At 55.5% G+C, this 5,000-nt stretch overlaps 1 non-coding gene across 1 annotated transcript in view; it reads left to right on the forward strand.

The window, feature by feature from the left end:
• The first annotated feature begins 4,218 nt into the window (after positions 1–4,218).
• LOC126218371 (small subunit ribosomal RNA) overlaps positions 4,219–5,000 on the forward strand; it is a 1,909-nt gene continuing 1,127 nt past the window's right edge. The window contains exon 1 of the ribosomal RNA XR_007542447.1: positions 4,219–5,000. This exon is cut by the window's right edge and continues 1,127 nt beyond it. This is a non-coding gene — a ribosomal RNA (small subunit ribosomal RNA).

Raw genomic sequence — 5,000 nt, forward strand, 5'->3', positions numbered from 1 at the left:
GACAGTGCCACCGAGGGGCACAAGAACGACATCTCTCGGAATGTGACGACACTACATTGACATGCAGCCCAGATACGACACCTCCATCTACAGGAAGTGAACGCAACAACGCCAACCACACAGCATCGCCACCTATGAAAATACGACGAAACCACATGCAATACAGCCATCTACGCGAATCTGGCAACACTACATCCACCATGTCGAGCGCACCACAAACAATAACGCCATCTAGGCCTCCTGCAACGGCGATACCGCCATCTATGAGACGCCAAGCTGAATACGACATCGCTGGGCGCACAGTACACATTGTCCGACGCCACCCACAAAGACGGCATCCTCTGTCCACCACGAAGTCGTCGACCGACAATCACGCCACCCGCACCCGTACGTGCCCCACCCCACCCACCAAAATCGCAAGTCCAGCGGATGAACGGCGGACGTTTCCCGCACTCGTAAGTTGCAATCCACACCTATATCTTGCGTTTCATGAAGAGTTTTATCCAATATTCGACATTCCCGCTGTCCCTAAACGTGCTCTAAGTCTGTGCGCGACCGCGTCGCTCACTGTACGGATTCCGATGCTGAGCGATCAGCTATGGGCCGCCCCATCCACGTCGGTCCCCGTGGGCGTTGCACTCGCAGTCGCAAAGACTCTGGGCAATGGCTATGTGCGCTCCGCAATATATTACTGGGACGAGTAATGAGGGTCCGAGCCCCCAGTGTGGGGAAAGTGTTTCGCAGCCCTGACCCACCGGCACGGTGTTGCGTCCCCCCACCTCAAACATGTGACGTAGTCACACCACCGGTTTTGACTAATAGACAGAATGTTTATAATCATATGCCATACACCGGGGGACGATGCCGCGAGGTGTAGCTAGCTAGTGCAGTCGCACCGCTACTACTGTACAGAGATAGAACAGGCATTGACTATACATACATTAAGCTTATACGCGGCGGTGCTTAGTAATACGCGCAGTCATCGGAATATAGATAACACATACAACTGTCCCTATACATGCTGAACGTCTGTGCACACAATGTCAACCACACGTCACCCACACACTCCATCACCCACTAGTCTATGCCTGTAACAGACGCAGACACAACATCTAAGTACCAGCATGGAACAACATCCAGTGCATCCTCTCGGCCACAGTACACCATCCACACTATGATAACCAGACCGGGACGTCGAACCAGAAAACTGAATATCCCACTCTTCCTACAACCACCATTGCTCAGATACGCCACCAACACCCACACATGTCCTACACAGGGGTGCACCCAACAGCACCACACTGCCGCATCTCACAGCACATAAACAATGGCAGGAATGAAAGACACAGGTGTGCCACTCCTTTGCCACAAACACAGAACGGGCGCGCCACCTGCCATGAGCCACAAGTGCAACTGACGTGACATATCTGATAGTGCCTCAGGCGTCCACTTACTACCATCACTATCAACGAACCTCGCCACCCCACCCCCCCCCCACACACACCATCCCTTAACCCAACTTCTGCCTTAACCTAACCCAACTTCTGCCTTAACCTAACCCAACTTCTGCCTTAACCTAACCCAACTTCTGCCTTAACCTAACCCAACTTCTGCCTTAACCTAACCCAACTTCTGCCTTAACCTAACCCAACTTCTGCCTTAACCTAACCCAACTTCTGCCTTAACCTAACCCAACTTCTGCCTTAACCTAACCCAAGTTGCGCCTTAACCTAACCCAAGTTGCGCCTTAACCTAACCCAAGTTGCGCCTTAACCTAACCCAAGTTGCGCCTTAACCTAACCCAAGTTGCGCCTTAACCTAACCCAAGTTGCGCCTTAACCTAACCCAAGTTGCGCCTTAACCTAACCCAAGTTGCGCCTTAACCTAACCCAACTTCTGCCTTAACCTAACCCAACTTCTGCCTTAACCTAACCCAACTTCTGCCTTAACCTAACCCAACTTCTGCCTTAACCTAACCCAAGTTGCGCCTTAACCTAACCCAAGTTGCGCCTTAACCTAACCCAAGTTGCGCCTTAACCTAACCCAAGTTGCGCCTTAACCTAACCCAAGTTGCGCCTTAACCTAACCCAAGTTGCGCCTTAACCTAACCCAAGTTGCGCCTTAACCTAACCCAAGTTGCGCCTTAACCTAACCCAAGTTGCGCCTTAACCTAACCCAAGTTGCGCCCTAACCTAACCCACGTTGCGCCCTAACCTAACCCACGTTGCGCCTTAACCTAACCCACGTTGCGCCCTAACCTAACCCACGTTGCGCCCTAACCTAACCTACGTTGCGCCCTAACCTAACCTACGTTGCGCCCTAACCTAACCTACGTTGCGCCCTAACCTAACCTACGTTGCGCCCTAACCTAACCTACGTTGCGCCCTAACCTAACCTACGTTGCGCCCTAACCTAACCTACGTTGGGCCCTAACCTAACCCACGTTGCGCCCTAACCTAACCCACGTTGCGCCCTAACCTAACCCACGTTGCGCCCAAACCTAACCCACGTTGCGCCCTAACCTAACCCACGTTGCGCCCTAACCTAACCTACGTTGCGCCCTAACCTAACCTACGTTGCGCCCTAACCTAACCTACGTTGCGCCCTAACCTAACCTACGTTGCGCCCTAACCTAACCTACGTTGCGCCCTAACCTAACCTACGTTGGGCCCTAACCTAACCCACGTTGCGCCCTAACCTAACCCACGTTGCGCCCTAACCTAACCCACGTTGCGCCCAAACCTAACCCACGTTGCGCCCTAACCTAACCCACGTTGCGCCCTAACCTAACCCACGTTGCGCCTTAACCTGCCCTGTAATTGTTAGTTATATGAATCTAGGAATTCGTGTAGCGTTGCCTAATTGCAACCATCTCAACATAGTTCACTTCGCGCACACTGTGGTGTTCTGCGTATTGATTCATTTTACGGTGCGTACCCTCACATCTTGCGAGTGTTGCTTACTTTCCACATGGTCCCGCTATCCACTGTATTGTGTACTGCAATAGGACGTATATCGCCCCCGCCCCCCCCCCCCCCTCCCCTCCTGTCACCTCTAGCTCGTCGGTCAGGAGTTCGCGTGTTGAATGCGCTTCGCAGCTGTGCAATGGCATTCGCATACGTACGCTGGCCACCTTCCACGTGTTCTTTCGTGCACACGTCGCAGCGTGTATGTATGCTGATGGAGTGCGTCGTGACACACAACATCCAGGCATGCAAGACTCGTAGAAGTCGCAAATGTAGATGGATGTCTACGTTTGCTGCCCAAGTTACGCAAATGAACTGGAAATCCGTTGTTGCGCGGTTGTTCGCGCTGGAGGTGAATCGTTGATATCGACGATCGGTACAGGTATTAACCGGTTGCTTCAGCGACACCCCGTCATACCCACGAACGTGAGTGGGCATGTGGGTATGAAGCGATACGCGGCGGTGGCTGGGTGGGACCGTCCCCGGCCGGTGAGGGGGGGGCGCCCGGCGTGCTGGCCGCGCGCTGCGTGGGCGCACGCGCGGCAGCCGGCTGGTGGGGGCGCCCAGTGGCAGGCGCGCCGGCTGACGGAGGCGGCAGGCGGCGCATCTGCGTGCCGGCGCACCCAGCGCGCGGCGCCGTGCGGCCAAAGTGGGTCCTCCCGGGCCCGGTGCGAAGCGCGGTGGACATCTGCAGTGTGCTGGTCCGATTGAGGACTGTGTGCGTTGAGGATGCGCCGCCGCCCGGCACTCGGCGCCGCGACGCCGTCTGCTGCTCGGTCGCCCCCGCGGTTCTCGCAGGTGGTTTGTATCGCAGCTGTGCGGATGTGTTGGCGCGTGCGCTGTGCTGGGAGAGTTCGCTTTGGCACCCAAGTGGGGCTCTGCCCCTCTGTGGCGCTGGCGTTGGAGCTGCCCGGTCACTGTTTGTGGCCGCGTGTTGTCTCCCGCCGGCAACACCACGACAGCACGCTCCCGGGCCTCTGTCGGCAGCGGCAAGCTCAGTTGGGAGCACGGGTGGTCGCACTGAAAGCGTCTACTCGCCTATCTCCGGGCGATTGCGCCTCTCTCGAACCCGACCAAGTACTTAGGACGGCGCTGCGCGCCGCCGGGACCTGAGAGGGTTTCGAGGTGTATCGTGCAGGGGAGCCCAGCCTCCTCCTGTTTGCAGAATAATTGAGCGGACGCTTGCGTGTTCGCGCGGGCCCCCCGGGACACACCTCCGGGCGGCCGGCTGCTCAGCTCTAGTTGACGCAGCTCCCTGGTTGATCCTGCCAGTAGTCATATGCTTGTCTCAAAGATTAAGCCATGCATGTCTCAGTACAAGCCGCATTAAGGTGAAACCGCGAATGGCTCATTAAATCAGTTATGGTTCCTTAGATCGTACCCACGTTACTTGGATAACTGTGGTAATTCTAGAGCTAATACATGCAAACAGAGTCCCGACCAGAGATGGAAGGGACGCTTTTATTAGATCAAAACCAATCGGTCGGCTCGTCCGGTCCGTTTGCCTTGGTGACTCTGAATAACTTTGGGCTGATCGCACGGTCTTCGTACCGGCGACGCATCTTTCAAATGTCTGCCTTATCAACTGTCGATGGTAGGTTCTGCGCCTACCATGGTTGTAACGGGTAACGGGGAATCAGGGTTCGATTCCGGAGAGGGAGCCTGAGAAACGGCTACCACATCCAAGGAAGGCAGCAGGCGCGCAAATTACCCACTCCCGGCACGGGGAGGTAGTGACGAAAAATAACGATACGGGACTCATCCGAGGCCCCGTAATCGGAATGAGTACACTTTAAATCCTTTAACGAGTATCTATTGGAGGGCAAGTCTGGTGCCAGCAGCCGCGGTAATTCCAGCTCCAATAGCGTATATTAAAGTTGTTGCGGTTAAAAAGCTCGTAGTTGGATTTGTGTCCCACGCTGTTGGTTCACCGCCCGTCGGTGTTTAACTGGCATGTATCGTGGGACGTCCTGCCGGTGGGGCGAGCCGAAGGCGTGCGACCGCCTCGTGCGTGCTCGTGCGTCCCGAGGCGGA

The sequence above is a fragment of the Schistocerca nitens genome, unplaced genomic scaffold (genome assembly GCF_023898315.1).
Source record: "Schistocerca nitens isolate TAMUIC-IGC-003100 unplaced genomic scaffold, iqSchNite1.1 HiC_scaffold_100, whole genome shotgun sequence".
NCBI classification, from domain to species: Eukaryota; Metazoa; Arthropoda; class Insecta; order Orthoptera; family Acrididae; genus Schistocerca; species Schistocerca nitens.